Source organism: Staurois parvus, unplaced genomic scaffold (genome assembly GCF_062004578.1).
Source record: "Staurois parvus isolate SC_StPar_1 unplaced genomic scaffold, SC_StPar_1.0 ptg000169l, whole genome shotgun sequence".
Taxonomy (NCBI): domain Eukaryota; kingdom Metazoa; phylum Chordata; class Amphibia; order Anura; family Ranidae; genus Staurois; species Staurois parvus.
The window spans coordinates 3,259,159-3,275,682 of NW_028317965.1; positions in this window are offsets into that span (position 1 = coordinate 3,259,159).

A 16,524-nucleotide genomic window follows, 5' to 3' on the forward strand; every position below is an offset into this window, starting at 1 on the left:
GATAAACCACCTGACCTTTTCCCTCCCCATTTTAATTCCATTACTACAGGTGCATGGTCCGAGATAGTTTTTGCTTCTATTTCTGCTTTAACCAAATCCTCAACAAGTCGATGGTCCAGCAAAATATAGTCCAATCTAGAGTATGTCCTATGTACACTAGAGAAGAAAGTGTAATCTCTCTCTCTCATGTGGACAATTCTCCAGCTATCCACCAGTTGGCACTCTTTCATCACCCTTTTCAATGGTCCCATGGACCTATTTCCCCCTCTCTGTACTCCAGATGTTGTATCTATTTGTGGATCCATACATATATTAAAGTCACCTGCCACTATTAGATATCCCTTTCCAAAATCCATCAATCTTCTCATAACCCCTTTCAAAAACATCTCTGGCTTCTTATTAGGGCAATATATGTTAACAAGCGTACATTCTATGTCATGTAATTTACCCTTCAAAAACAAATACCTCCCCTCCGGGTCTGTCTTTCTCTCTTCCAGTTCAAACCTGATGTTTTTTGCAAATCCTATAGCTACTCCCTTAGTTCTCTTATCTGGGGAATCTGCATAATACCATGTCGGGTGTTGTCTAGAGTATAACTTAATATTTTTTTTTAACTCTAGATGTGTTTCCTGCAAAAAAACAACTGAGGCCTCTCTATGTTGTAGTTCTCTATATAGTCGAAATCTTTTACCTGGGCAGTTTAATCCATTTACATTATGGGTCACGAAGCGTATTTCCTCCATATTTTATTTTCCTTCTTCCTATTTTACCATTTCCTTTCCTCTTTCCCTTCCCTATACCTCTTCTCTCGTACCAGATGTCAGTTTTGAAACTCCCTATCCCCAATCCCCTCCCTCTTCTCTCCCTCCCCTTCTCCCCCCCCCTCCATCCCCCCCACCTCCCTCTCCCCCCCCTCCCACCAACACCACGACCCCCTCCCCCCCTCCCCCTCCCCCCTAATAGGTTTTTTATTTGCCTATAGATCATCTGTGGAAAGAGTCCCACTTTTGATTCCTATCTGGGGGCTCAGCTCCGTCCATGTGCCGCTCGCCTTCCCCCCCTCCTCCCCGTTGTCCCTCTATCTATTTGTTCTCTGTTTTCTCTTCTAACTAGCTGCCATTCTTCTTTTCCCAACATAAATAACTCTCTCTCCTCCTCTTCCCATCCCGGTATCTCTATTCTCTGCAGTTCAAATTTATTACAGAAGTCCTTCATATCTTCAGAGGATCGCAAAAAAGCTGTGACTCCATCTTTCCATCCAATTAAGCATGCTGATCGACCCCATCTATATTGCACATTCTGATTCTTCAACAGTTCCAATAATGGTTTCAACGATCTCTTTCTTCTCAATGTCTCGGCTGCTATGTCTGCAAAAATTTGAATATTTTTCCCTCCATAATTGATATTCGTTCTTCCTTTAATCTTCCTCCATATCTCGTCCTTATCTCTGTAATTATGGAACCGAACGATTATATCTCTTGATTTTTCTGGGCCTTTTTCTTGTTGAAGCTTTCCTATCCTGTATACACCGTCTAATTTATACATTTCCGCACCAGGTCTGTCCATTATGGCATTCAAAATTTTTCCTGTGATCTCCTTTAGGTCTTCCCCCTGTTGCAGCTCTGGGACTCCTCTTATTCTAATGTTATTTCTCCTGTCCCTATTTTCTTGATCCTCCATCATATAAAGCAGTCTTTTTTGTTCCTTCCGAGTATCTAATATCAGTTTTTCTAATTTTGGGATAATTTGGGTATGGGATTTAACTGTTTCCTCCGTTTCTTCCACTCTAGATAGCAACTGTCCCATTTCTTTCCGAATTATCCCCATCTCTTGCTTTATAGATTTTTCTAAATTTCCAAACATCTCCGCCATTTCCTTTTTATTTGGCACTTGCAGTTCTCTTTCAGTTTCTCCCAACTCCATACTTTCCAGTGTTTGTTGGCTATTGTTAGCTGGTCCCAGGGAAGATCTTAAGCTATTGTCTAAGCTTATTTCCAGTTCACTTCTATCACTTATTTCCTGGATTTTTACTGGAGTTAGTTTTCCCTGCGACGTGTATTTTTTTATTGTTCCAGTTTGGGAGTTCTTAGGCATATTTCCTTTACTATTTTTCCCTTTCATGTCGCATATAAGATTATTAGAGCTTTTTCAAGATTCTGGGGTATATACTTAAAACTGTCACTGCTTTCTTCAGACCCTCTCTGGGAATTCCCTTCTTATTCTTTATGTTGGATGTCAGTTGGTCAGTAGCACAGCTTGAAAAACTAACACTAACACTTGGGGGAGACCCACAGCTCTCACTCACCCTTCTGGAGTAGCTTCCGAGTTGCAGTCCTGGGATGCCCTTTCTCCTGCTGCCTTGTCCTCCTCTTCCAGGGAATTCCCTTGGGTCTCTTTGTCCTCCTCTGCATATACCCCGAGATATCCCTGGAGACAGCTCTGCTGTGTATGTCGGCTCTTCCCCTGCCTCCTAAGACGCCGGCCGGTCTCTTTCTCTCCCAGCTGTACACCTCGGCAGCCCACGTGGTATCGCCACTCCTCCTTGTCTCCTGGCAACCTCACACTCTCTCCCCAGGATCACCGCTTGCAGAGATCATAGGGGAAGGACACGCTCCTTCTCTACTCTCCGGTCAACAGCCGCATCACCGCCGGGATCTCCCCTCTCCTCAGGTCAGTCTCCAGCCGCCCTCCGACTCAGCTAGTCAGTCTCTCGGGACAAATTAGGGAGGATAGGTGGGGGAGGCTATCGGAGAGTTCCTATACTCCGCTCTCCTGTGCCGCCATGTGTCTTCTTCTTTTTTAGCATGGGCCCTGGAAAATTCTAGGTGGGCTTTTTTATGCATGGGCTTTAGAAGAGGCTTCCTTCGTGGACAACACCTATGCATGCCATTCCTCTGCAGTGTATGCCGTATTGTGTCACAGGAAACAATCACCCCAGTTTGGCTTTCTACTTCTGTAGCTAACTGCAGTGAACTTGCATGGCAATTGTCTTCAAGCCTCCTCATCAGAAGATGCTCCTGTCGAGGTGTTAACTTCCGTGGATGGCCTGGACATCTCTGTGAGATGGTTGCAGTTCCATCTTTGTTGAATTTTTGTATCACTTTTGCTATAGTATCCTGATGGACAAGTAAAGCTATGCTGATCTTCTTGTAGCCTTCACCTTTCTTGTGTAAAGAAATTATTTTCAGGCCTTATGACATTTCCCTTCCATGTGGTGCCATTGCTGACAGCATGGAATAGGAGGGGGTTTTCTTTGTTAAGTAACACCCTTTTATAATCAACTGTTTGCTGTTTAATGAATAATTAGACTCACCTGTAGTTGAATTCTTATTAATTAGGATTTTGTTGTGTAAATTTTAGCTGTTCTCCTAAGACATTCATTGTTTGCAATCAATTTCTGGCATTGTGGGAGTATTTTGTAGCATAGTGTCCCATAGAAAATGTTGATTCTGAAAGGAAAGGAAAGGTTTTCTGGCAATTCTGTTTGGGTGTACTCATTTATGCTGAGCACTATACAGATATATATACTGTATATATATATATATATATATATTATGAATACAGGGAGAGTTTTTATACATTCCAGTCCTTTGGTATCTTTTGCTTTGTCTTCTATCTCAATTTGTTTAGGCTACAAAATGATGCCCTTTTCTGCTCTTCGGCATATCTCCAAGGATTGAGTCATCATTCTGCAATACTGCACTTTTCACCATGCTGACCCTTCAAAATTTCACCTTTCATGTAGTATATCCCAAATGTCCTTGTTCTGTATTGCTCAGAGCTGTTGACTCAGATTTCAAGAGCTTGATTGGTACAGAACAGCAGATTTAACATATAAGTGATATTGAACCAAATGCATGTACACTACATAAAAACCTTTAGTAGAGGACCACTAACTCAAAACATATGGTGCTAAATATATGCGGTTATTACATGAAATGACTGTACTCTGTATATGAATTACTTTTTTATTTCACATGCTTTGATCTACCTTAATATTTGCATGCAGACCAATCTATTTAGCAAAGGTGTCAGTAAACAGACATTTGGATAAATGCCACACAAACAAATGCCTTACACACTGCCACACAAACAAACTACAGTATAACCAAATAACTAAGGAATCTATTGTATCCGTCCGTGTTCTTCACTTCATGAATATCCTTGTTATAATTTACTTATAAAGAATGTGAGAAATAAAAAAAAATGCACTAAATATTATAATCACATGCTTTAACCATAAACAGATATTGGAATAGAATATTTCTTGCTTTTTGTTTATTAGCTCCGGCTGTCTTGGATATCCTGTCTCCTGCTGCATTCTTCCTGCTGACCCTTATGTCACTATTGTGTCCTGTCCAAATTCTGTCAGTTGGCAACAGGATCACTTTAAGAGCCAAATAAGATTCACCACAAAAGCGTTATAAATGTCTGGATTGGAAGTATACTGACTGCTTTGTTAGTCAAGTGTGTGAAGTTGCCTTCTTTGATGGAGTGGATGTTAGTTTCTCTTGTTATCTGTGGTCTTTGATGAGTTTAGGAATATGGCTGGATCAACTGCTATATGTTCTATGTATGTATCGATCTATGTATCTACAGGATGGCTTTGTATCATTCAGTTTTTCGGAAATAACTGTGTCGCATATATAAATACTTTTTTTATGGGCATGTTGCCAACCTACTCAAAGACTCTATATTTATACATTAAAATCTTCTATAGTAAGAGTCCAGTGGGATTTTAAGAAGTCTTCCAGATTTACTGTTTTCTTTTCGAGGTTCTTTGAATTTTGTTGGCACAAGGTGTTCACATGTAATGTTGGGATCAGCAGACTTTTCTGCATTCAGCCAATTGCTCTGTTATTCTAAAATGATCATACAGTTGTGTCCAAAATTATTCAACCCCCACTGAAATTGAGTGTTTTGGCCAGTTTGACATTGCTTTTGATCATTCAGTCATCTTGCTTACATTTACATTAAAGAGGCACTTGTAGGTCAGACAAATATAACATAACAGTTATAATGAAATAACCACAAATGTCTTTTCTGTGCTCACAGCATTATCAGTTTTATTCAACCCCCAAGTGACATTCAATCTTAGTACTTAGTACAGCATCCTTTTACAGTTATAACAGCTTTTAAACGTGAAGCATAGCTTGACACAAGTGTCTTGCAGCGATCTACGGGTATCTTCGCCCATTCTTCATGGGCAAAGGCCTCCAGTTCAGTCACATTCTTAGGCTTGCGCACTGCAACTGCTTTCTTTAAGTCCCACCAGAGGTTCTCAATCGGATTTAAGTCTGGTGACTGCGATGGCCACTCCAAAATGTTCCAGCCTTTCCTCTGCAACCATGCTCTAGTGGACTTGGAGGTATGCTTGGGATCATTGTCCTGTTGAAAGGTCCAACGTCTCCCAAGCCTCAGGTGTGTGACGGACTGCATCACGTTTCCATCCAATATCTCCTGGTACTGAAGAGAATTCATGGTACCTTGCACACGCTGAAGCTTCCCTGTACCTGCAGAAGCAAAACAGCCCCAAAGCATGATTGACCCTCCACCATGCTTCACAGTAGGCAAGGTGTTCTTTTCATCATAGGCCTTGTTCTTCCTCCTCCAAACATAGCGTTGATCCATGGGCCCAAACAGTTCTAATTTTGTTTCATCAGTCCACAGAACACTATCCCACAACTTTTGTGGTTTGTCCACATGGCTTTTGGCATACTGCAGTCGACTCTTCTTATTCTTTGGAGACAGCAAGGGGGTACGCCTGGGAGTTCTGGCACGGAGGCCTTCATTACGCAGTGTGCGTCTTATTGTCTGGGCTGAAACTTCTGTACCCACATCTGACAAATCTTTTCTCAGTTCCTCAGCAGTCACACGGGGACTTCTCTCCACTCTACGCTTCAGGTAGCGCACAGCAGTCGAAGTCAGCATCTTCTTTCTGCCACGACCAGGTAGCGTTTCAACAGTGCCCTTTGCCTTGAATTTGCGAATGATGCTTCCTAAGGTGTCTCTTGGTATGTTTAACATCTTTGCAATCTTCTTATAGCCATTGCCCTTCCTGTGAAGAGAAATCACCTCTTCTCTTGTCTTCCTGGACCATTCTCTTGCCTTCACCATGTTTGTAACCACACCAGTAAATGTCTAGAAGGAGCTGAGTATCACAGTCATTTTAAAGCTGCCTAATTGGTGCTTATTATGCTTGATTGCTGCTCGGTGACATCCACAGGTGTTTTCAATACCTGATGGAAAGCACCTGTATGAACCTCTGTTCTTCAGAGTGGTAGTCTTTAAGGGGTTGAATAATTGTGGCAATGAAGAAACCACATAAGAACCATTTACTACTGTATTACATAAACAATTGATGTCATTTTAGTTGCATTTGGGTAGTTACAACGTCCTTGTAGGATTTGATTCTGAATACAATTCCAAATGTACACTATAGTCCCTAAACCCCTTTACAGCATTGGGGGTTGAATAATTTTGGACACAACTGTAGATGAGTATAAATACATTTATAATAGTTATATAGCTTGGTGTTGGCAGTGTGTTCAGTTCCTACCATCTTTGTGAGCATTTCTTCAAGCATATATTTGGGTAGATGGAACACCTTCTAAATTACTGTGAGTCTATATCAATTTTAGATAAACCTTGTATAGCTTACCTATTTTCTCTTTGTTTTCAATCATTTTAAAAGAAGTTAGTTTATTGCATGGCCTATCACCTGAGGTCATGGTAGCAGAATCAACAATCAATGGCCAACCATAACACCAATCCCCCCTCCGCCTCCTTCCTTATCTAAACATAACCTAAGTGTGTTTGCATGCTCATATTTCGTGCTCCAAAATTATTTGCTGGAATGAACTGCTTTAACTGCATATATATATATATGTATCAATGGCACCTGTTTGAACTTGTTATCAGTATAAAAGACACCTGTCCACAACCTCAAACAGTCACACTCCAAGCTCCACTATGGTGAAGACCAAAGCGCTGTCGAAGGACACCAGAAACAAAATTGTAGACCGGCACCAGGCTGGGAAGACTGAATCTGCAATAGGCAAGCAGCTTGGTGTGAACAAATCAACTGTGGGAGCAATAATTAGAAAATGGAAGACATACAAGACCACTGATAATCTCCCTTGACCTGGGGCTCCACGCAAGATCTCACCCCCTGGGGTCAAAATGATCACAAGAACGGTGAGCAAAAATCCCAGGACCACACGGGGGAACCTAGTGAATGAACTGCAGAGAGCTGGGACCATTGTAACAAAGACTACCATCAGTAACACACTACGCTGCCAGGGACTCCGATCCTGCAGTGCCAGACGTGTCCCCCTGCTTAAGCCAGTACATGTCCGGGCCCGTCTGAAGTTTGCTAGAGAGCATTTGGATGATCCAGAAGAGGATTGGGAGAATGTCATATGGTCAGATGAAACCAAAATAGAACTGTTTGGTAGAAACACAACTCGTCGTGTTAGGAGGAGAGAGAATGCTGAGTTGCATCCGAAGAACATCATACCTACTGTGAAGCATGGGTGTGGCAACATCATGCTTTGGGGCTGTTTCTCCGCAAAGGAGCCAGGACAACTGATCCATGTACAGGACAGAATGAATGGGGCCATGTATCGTGAGATTTTGAGTGCAAACCTCCTTCCATCAGCAAGGGCATTGAAGATGAAACGTGGCTGTGTCTTCCAACATGACAATGATTCCAAACATACTGCCCGGGCAACGAAGGAGTGGCTTCATAAGAAGCATTTCAAGGTCCTGGAGTGGCCTAGCCAGTCTCCAGATCTCAACCCCATAGAAAACCTTTGGAGGGAGTTGAAAGTCCATGTTGCCCAGCGACAGCCCCAAAACATCACTGCTCTAGAGGAGATCTGCATGGAGGAATGGGCCAACATACCAGCAACAGTGTGTGCCAACCTTGTGAGGACTTACAGGAAACATTTGACCTCTGTCATTGCCAACAAAGGATATATAACAAAGTATTGAGATGAACTTTTGATATTGACCAAATACTTCTTTTCCTCCATAATTTGCAAATAAATCCTTTCCAAATCAGCCAATGTGATTGTCTGGATTTGTTTTCTCATTTTGTCTCTCATAGTTGAGGTCTACCTATGATGCCAATTACAGACCTCTCTCATCTTTTTAAGTGGGAGAACTTGCACAATTGGTGGCTGACTAAATACTTTTTTGCCCCACTGTATACATGGATTCTTCAAAAAGTTTCCACACTTTTTAAAACTCTAATATATATATATAAAAGTGCAGGAGCTCAGTTAATTTTAGTGTGGTACTATGATAGGTTGCCACCTGTGCAATAAGTTAATCCGTGAAATTTCCTCAGCCCATGTCGAAGTGCTCAGTGTCCAAAAGTCTCCAACTGTATTCAAGTCAATAGCTAAAGACCTCTAAACTTCATGTAGCCTTCAGATTAGCACAACAGTGTGTAGAGAGCTTCATGGAATGGGTTTCCATTGCCGGGCAGGTGCATCCAAGTCACCAAGTGCAATGCAAAGTGTTGGATGCAGTGGTGTAAAGCACGGCGCCACTGCACTCTAGAGCAGTGGAGATGTGTTCTCTGGAGTGACCAATCACTCTCTATCTGTCAATCCAATGGACTTGTCTGCGTTTTGGCAGCTGCAAGGAGAACGGTACTTGCCTGACTGCATTATGCCAAGTGTAAAGTTTGGTGGAGGGGGATTATGGTGTGGGGTTGTTTTTCAAAGGTTTGGCTTGGCCCCCTTAGTTCCAGTGAAGGAAACTCTTAAGGCATCAGCATACCAAAACATTTTGGACAATTTCATGCTCCCAACTTTGTGGGAACAGTTTGAGGATGGCCCCTTCCTGTTCCAACATGACTGCACACCAGTGCACAAAGCAAGGTCCATAAAGACATGGATGAGTGAATTTGGAGTGGAGGAACTTGACTGGCCTGCACAGAGTCCTGACCTCAACCCAACTGAACACCTTCGGGATGAATTAGGGCAGAGACTCTGAGCCAGACCTTCTCGTCCAACATCAGCGCCTGACCTCACAAATGTGCTTCGGAAGAATGGTCAAACCTTCCCATAGACACCCTCCTAAACCTTGTGGACAGCCTTCCTAGAAGAGTTAAAGCTGTTATAGCTGCAAAGGATGGGTCAACTCAATATTGACCCTTCTAAGTGAATATCATATGGACCACGCATAAATAGTGCAAAATAAATATATATAGAGAACTCTGTAGCGATAAGTGAAAAGCAATATTAATAATAGTAATAATAATTAGAGATGAGCGAATCGAACATGACGAAGTGGAATTCGTTTCGAAGATTAGGAAAAATTAGATTCGCGCCGAATCCGAAGATTAGCAAACTTCGGATGCACGAATCGAATTTTCCCAAAAATGGCGGCGACATGTGTGGCGACGGAGCGGGGATCTCTGGGAAGGCGCGCAGACAAGGCGCGCTGACCCATAATGCATTCATTCATGACATGTGATCGCATTAGCCAATCAGCAGCCAGCCAGCCAGCACTGTGTAATGGTGGAGCTATAAATCGCGGCCATCTTAGAATTCTCCATTAGCCTCCGGTCATTCAAGAGAGACAGACCTGTCTGTATTAGGGACAGAGTTAGGGCCACAGAGACTTTAGGGCCACAGAATCGTTACTCAGGGACACAGAATCGTTACTCAGGGACACAGAATTGTTACTCAGGGACAGACACAGAATTGTTACTCAGGGACACAGAATCGTTACTCAGGGACACAGAATCGTTACTCAGGGACACAGAATTGTTACTCAGGGACAGACACAGAATTGTTACTCAGGGACACAGAATCGTTACTCAGGGACACAGAATCGTTACTCAGGGACACAGAATCGTTACTGAGGGACGCAGAATCGTTACTGAGGGACGCAGAATCGTTACTCAGGGACGCAGAATCGTTACTCAGGGACACAGAATCGTTACTCAGGGACACAGAATCGTTACTCAGGGACATAGAATTGTTACTCAGGGACACAAAATCGTTACTCAGGGACACAGAATTGTTACTCAGGGACACAGAATCGTTACTCAGGGACAGACACAGAATCGTTACTCAGGGACACAGAATCGTTACTCAGGGACACAGAATAGTTACTCAGGGACACAGAATTGTTACTCAGGGACACAGAATCATTACTCAGGGACACAGAATTGTTACTCAGGGACACAGAATCGTTACTGAGGGACACAGAATCGTTACTCAGGGACACAGAATCGTTACTCAGGGACACAGAATCGTTACTCAGGGACACAGAATCGTTACTCAGGGACACAGAATTGTTACTCAGGGACACAGAATCGTTACTCAGGGACACAGAATTGTTACTCAGGGACACAGAATCGTTGCTCAGGGACAGACACAGAATTGTTACTCAGGGACACAGAATCGTTACTCAGGGACACAGAATTGTTACTCAGGGACACAGAATCGTTACTCAGGGACACAGAATCGTTACTCAGGGACACAGAATTGTTACTGAGGGACACAGAATTGTTACTGAGGGACACAGAATCGTTACTCAGGGACACAGAATCGTTACTCAGGGACACAGAATTGTTACTCAGGGACACAGAATCGTTACTTTCTGCTTCACAACCACTATTGTACGTTCAAAGAGTTAAATCCTGTTTTATGTTTGGGGTGCTTATTGAATTAAAGAGTATGTCAGACAACACGCAGAGGAGTGGCAGAGGAGGCAATGTTTCAGGAGCGAGCAGACGTGGCAGCAGAGGAAGGGGTCGAGGCATCACTAGTCGCAGCCAGAGGCCAGTGCTCCCGGTGTCATCCAGCGGTCGTGTCTCCACCGACAACCCTGCCGTCATCAATTGGTTGACTCGGTCGTCTTCCTCTTCCCAGGTCACCTCTGACACCTACAGCCAACGGTCGGTGGGTACGTCAGACACAACCGTTAGTTGGCATGGCCCGGGAGCAAGCCCACTGAAATCACGTGTCCTCGACCTGCCCCTGTCCTTTGGTGTTCCCTCACCAAGCGAAGTATCGCATGCTGTGGGCTCAGCCCCACTGTACAGTGAGGAAGAGCTAACAGAGGGCGGTCAGGAACGGGGGGAGAAATCCGCCTCTTCAGCAGCCAGGCGAAGAAGTACTGGCGAGGAGAGTGGCTCGGTAGCCGGTCTAGAGACAGGTCTGTCTCATGACCCACACGCAGCCGAGGGGGCTAGTAGTGACGCGGAGACCCTAATTGATGATGATGAGGCTGATCGCACTTGGCAGCCTCGTCGTCATCAGGCTATTGCTTCCGCATCATCAGGAGAAGAGGGTGCCAGCTTGCCAGCGAGCAAAACAGTCGGTGGGTTGCCCAGGAGGCAGCAGGGTCGCAGCAGTGTCAGTGGAGGCAAACGGCCACGGAGTAGAGCACCAGCTCCACTGCAGCCTACCACCACGGCCAGTAGTGGTGCCGGTGTGCACGGAGGAAGTAGCAGTCAGCCAGTGAGGAGTAGCGGGGGCAAAGTTTCCTACTCGGCGGTGTGGCAATTTTTCGTCAAGCCGCCCGAGGAAGTAAACGTAGCCGTATGTCGACTATATGGCCAGAAAGTCAAGCGTGGCTAGGGGGCCCATGTTGGGACTACAGCGTTGCGTCAGCATATGCAGCGTCGCCATTCGGTGGCCTGGGAAAACCGTGATAAAGATTCGGCGGTTCTGCCTGCCCCAGCCCCCGCTCCATCACCCGCTCCGTTACTTGCTCCGTCACCCGACGTCAATCGCCCTCTATCAGCCAGTCAAGGCTCCAACACCTCTGCTGAGGGGAGTTGTCGCTCGTTGGCATCTTCCGCTCGTTCAGATGCTCCTTCTCCTGCTACTCCTCTTCACGGATTCCGTCAGCAGTCTTTCTTGGAATCCGTTTCCAAGAGACAACAGTTTGCGAGCACGCACCTGACGGTGCAGAAGCTGAACGTCCTCCTGTCCAAGTTGCTGGTGCTGCAGTCCCTCCCTTTCCAAGTGGTGGACTCAGCACATTTCCGAGAAATGATGGCTTGTGCCGAGCCGCGGTGGAGAGTGCCAAGCCGGCATTTCTTCGCCAAAAAGGCAGTGCCAGCCCTGCATTCACATGTAGAAGAGATGGTGGGCCAGTCTTTGAGCATGTCGGTCTCTGCCAAAGTGCACGGCAGCGCCGACGTGTGGAGCTGTAACTACGGTCAGGGACAGTACATGTCATTTACGGCCCACTGGGTGAACGTGGTGCCGGCACAGCCGCACCAGCAACTTGGACAGGTCACGCCGCTTTTGCCTCCACGTTTGCACGTCCTTGGTCCAGCAAAGATGTCCGCCTCTACCATCTCTTCTTCCGCCGTGTCCTCAGCCGCCACCCCTGTGCCAAGTCCCATTACCCGACCGGCATATCACATGTGCAGGGCGCAACGGTGTCACGCTGTGCTGCACCTGGTATGCCTTGGCGAACGTAGTCACACAGGGGAGGAACTTCTGAGTGTAATGAACAGAGAAATCGACAGATGGCTGTCTCCGCGCAAACTGAAAATCGGAACCATGTTGACCGACAACGGAAAGAACATGGTGTCTGCTCTGCGTCAAGGAAGGTTGTGCCATGCGCCATGCATGGCTCACGTGTTCAATCTGGTTGTCAAGCGGTTCCTAAAATCCACCATCCCACTGCAAGACATCCTTAAAATGTCACGTAAACTTTGCATGCATTTCAGCCATTCCTACACCGCAAAGCACACCCTCCTTGAGCTGCAGCAGCAGAACGGAATTCCACAGCATCGCCTGATCAAGGTGGAATTCAACCCTACATATGTTAGACCGCCTTTACGAACAGCGAAAGGCCATCACCGATTTCCTGATGTTACAAGCGGATAAAGGTACTCCCCTGTGTAACTTAGATGTCAGCCATTGGCAGCTCATGCGTGACACCTGCCGCTTGCTCAGGCCCTTTGAGGAGGCCACGCTATTCGTGAGTCGGCAGGACTATGGGATGAACGACGTCATTCCTCTGTTGCACGTCCTGGAACAAATGCTGTTAACAATGGCTGGTCAGGGTGCGGTAGACGTGGCGCACAGATCTCAACGCCACATGACCCCTGTGGGGGCAGGACAGGAAGAAGAGGAGGAGGTAGAGGAGGACATTGGTGCTCAGGAATTATTGAGTGAAATGGGTGGTTTTTCCACTCAGCGGACAGGAGTGGAGGAGCAGGAGCATCTGGTAGAGGAGGAGGAGGAGACAGAGGACCCAGATGCACCGTGGCAGTATGCTGTGGAGATGGAGGCAGGGAGTCCCTCGCATTCCTTGGCACAAATGGCCCATAGCATGCTCGGTTGGTTGCGTAGCGACAGCCGAATAATAACCATCAGACAGAGGGATGACTTTTGGCTGTCCACCTTGTTGGACCCTCGCTACCGTTCAAAAATGGTGGCCTTTTTCACACCTGCTGAGAGGGAGGCCAAAATAACGTACTATAAAAACCACCTATGTAGTCAGTTGGTCTCTGCCTTTCTGCGCCAACGTCCATCCTCAGACACTGTGGGCCCTGTGCGCTCGCGTTCCGCTGCCATGGCAGCAGGGGAGGGGTGGGGTGGTAGGAGCAGTGGCAGCTCCACCAGCAGCGGCTGCCTCAGTCTGCAGTCGATGATGAGTAGCTTTCTTCACCAGCGCAGTGAGGAAACTACTAACCAGCCGCAGCAGCAGCAGCATCAGGTGGACCTGGAGCAGGACCTCAAACAACAGGCTCGGGCCTACTTGGACAGCACTCTGCCAACCGAGGTAGACAATCCCCTTGACTACTGGGCAACGAAACTTGACCTTTGGCCCCAACTAGCTGAATTTGCCCTTGAAAGGCTGTCATGCCCGGCCAGTAGCGTGGCATCGGAGCGCGTGTTTAGTGCGGCAGGAGGTATTGTAACTCCGCGGAGGACACGACTGTCCACCCAAAGTGTGGAGAGACTCACGTTTGTGAAAATGAATCAGGCGTGGATTAGTCTGGATTTCAAACCACCAGTTCCTGACACAACTGACTAAATCCTCCATGAATCATGCCCCAAACATGTTATTATTTTTAACATAGGCCTCTGTATGGCCTTCAATTTAAGCTGCTTACGCTTCGCCACTCTGCCATGGGCCCCTGTACCGCCTCCTCTTGCTGCTGCCAGGTCCAGAGTGTGTCATGGGTCCCTGTACGGCCTCCCATTGCTGCTGACTTCATCACCAGACTCTGCCATGTGCCACTTTCAGGTCTCCTTACACTGTTGGTGGGTTCCATTTTGTGATAGGGTGCTGTATGGCCTTCCATTGCTGCTGCCTCCACCGCCACCCTGCGCCATGTGCCTCTGTCGTCTGCTCACGCTGCTGACGGCTTCCGCTTTTTAACCTAGGCCTGTGTATGGCTTCAGAATAATGCTGCCTACACCGCCACCCTGCGCCATGTGCCTCTGTCGTCTGCTCACGCTGCTGCCAGGTCCATACTGATTCATGGCCCCCTGTACCGGCTCCTCATGAACGTGGTTCAGCGGGTTTGCATCACTTAACGGCAAATCGTTGACAAACGCTGGGACGTTCAGTGTTGTGCGCATTAAGCCAGACACCAAAGGGCAGCACAGACCTGTAATTACTCACTCAAGCATGGCTGAACAAACCCAGTCTCTACCACAAATTGGACCCAGACCTGCCCAGGGTCTCGTAAGTAGATTGCACGGAGGAGTAGAGTTCGTTATTGGAATTAACTGTGAGGGACTTTTAAACCTAGGCCTGTGTATGGCCTTCAATTGAAGCTGCTTCTGCTCCGCCACCCTGCCATGGGCCACTGTACCACCTTCTCATGCTGCTGCCAGGCCCGTAATCTGCCATGGGCCCCCGTACCGACTCCTCATGCTGCTGCCAGGCCCGTAATCTGTCATGGGCCCCTGTACCGCCTCCTCATGCTGCTGCCAGGTCCAGAGTGTGTCATGGGTCCCTGTACGGCCTCCCATTGCTGCTGTCTCCATCGCCACACTCTGCCATGTGCCACTTTCAGGTCTCCTCACACTGCTGGTGGGTTCCATTTTGTCATAGGGTGCTGTATGGCCTCCCATTGCTGCTGCCTCCACCGCCACACTGTGGCTCCACACTCTGGTTTTGGCCCCGTGACTGCCCAAATGAGTGAAGTGTGCGGTGATTCTAAGATCGACGGTACTCATCTGCATGTCATACTGACTGACAGTATTAGTTCTCTTCCCCAGCAGACTCCAAGGGCATTTAAATTAAAGGTACAGTGTTCTGCACTAATATAAAGGCTCTCTGAAGCCTAGAAACACCCTTTTTATAAGTTAAATTCGCAGCGAATATATTCGCCTCGAGGCGAATTTATTCCGCGAATTCGGCGAATCAGCCGAATCTAATTTTTGAATAATTCGCTCATCTCTAATAATAATTATATTAGTCATATTATTATTATTATTATTAATAATCATATTGCTTTTCACTTATTGCAACGAAGTTCTCTGTATATATTTATTCAGCACTATCTATGCGCGGTCCATATGGTATTCACTTATGATGTTGTGTGCATAAGTTCACAATTAGGACTGTTGCAAATGGTTATTTGGAATTATTGATTATATCCATAAGCACAGTAGAACATTTTTCTTTTTTCAATATTGAAACCTACGGACTAAGACTGGGATGCCATTAAAGTCCATGTATGTGTAAAGGCAGGCATCCCAATACTTTTTGTTAATATAGTGTATGTATATATATATATATATATATAATGTGTGTGTATGTGTGTATATATGTATATATTTATACAGATGGTGGATGGCATTCAACCAAGACTGACCAATATTTATATAAGAATAAAGTGCAGGGTTTGCATAGCTTTAAAAATCTTTATTGTTAAATTAACAGAAATTACCTAAGTAACCATAGTAACTATTTAAGCCAAGTGACAAAATAACATAAATGCAATGCAGAGAAATTCACCACACTAGGGTACACTCAGCATTTTGAGAGGATATTAGGGAAGATTTTTCTGGTTTGGGTTGAGCAGGGGTTTGAAGCAACGCAACTCATTCACAGTTTGCGAACCCAGCGACCTAAAGTAACCATATGCCACTATAGCAACCAATTGGCAATAGCGCACTTCATCCTACTGTGGCTAAGTAGCTTAGAACAGCCAATAATGGGAGTTCTCTTATGTGACAGCCCCCTCCCGATAAAAGATAGGGTTTCCAGCACTCTTTGCTTCCGAATGGCTTTAGCAGCTAGAATGTGCAAGCACCAAATGTGATATGAGGTAGCACATGAACATCATCCAGCCAAGCTGGTAAAAGCAAGCAGTTCTTTTATTGGTTTCTCTAAAACAAGTATGCACAAAGAGCTTTCATCAACCAAAAGCAAAACAGTTCATAGTACAAAAGGTAGCATACCAAAGGCGCACCCCCAACCTCTCTGACTCATACTGGAGTTAGGGTTCATTCATGTATCAAGGTGCCAGACAGGCCGCAGGGGTTCAGGAGCTAGTATCTCAGTTGCCAAAGG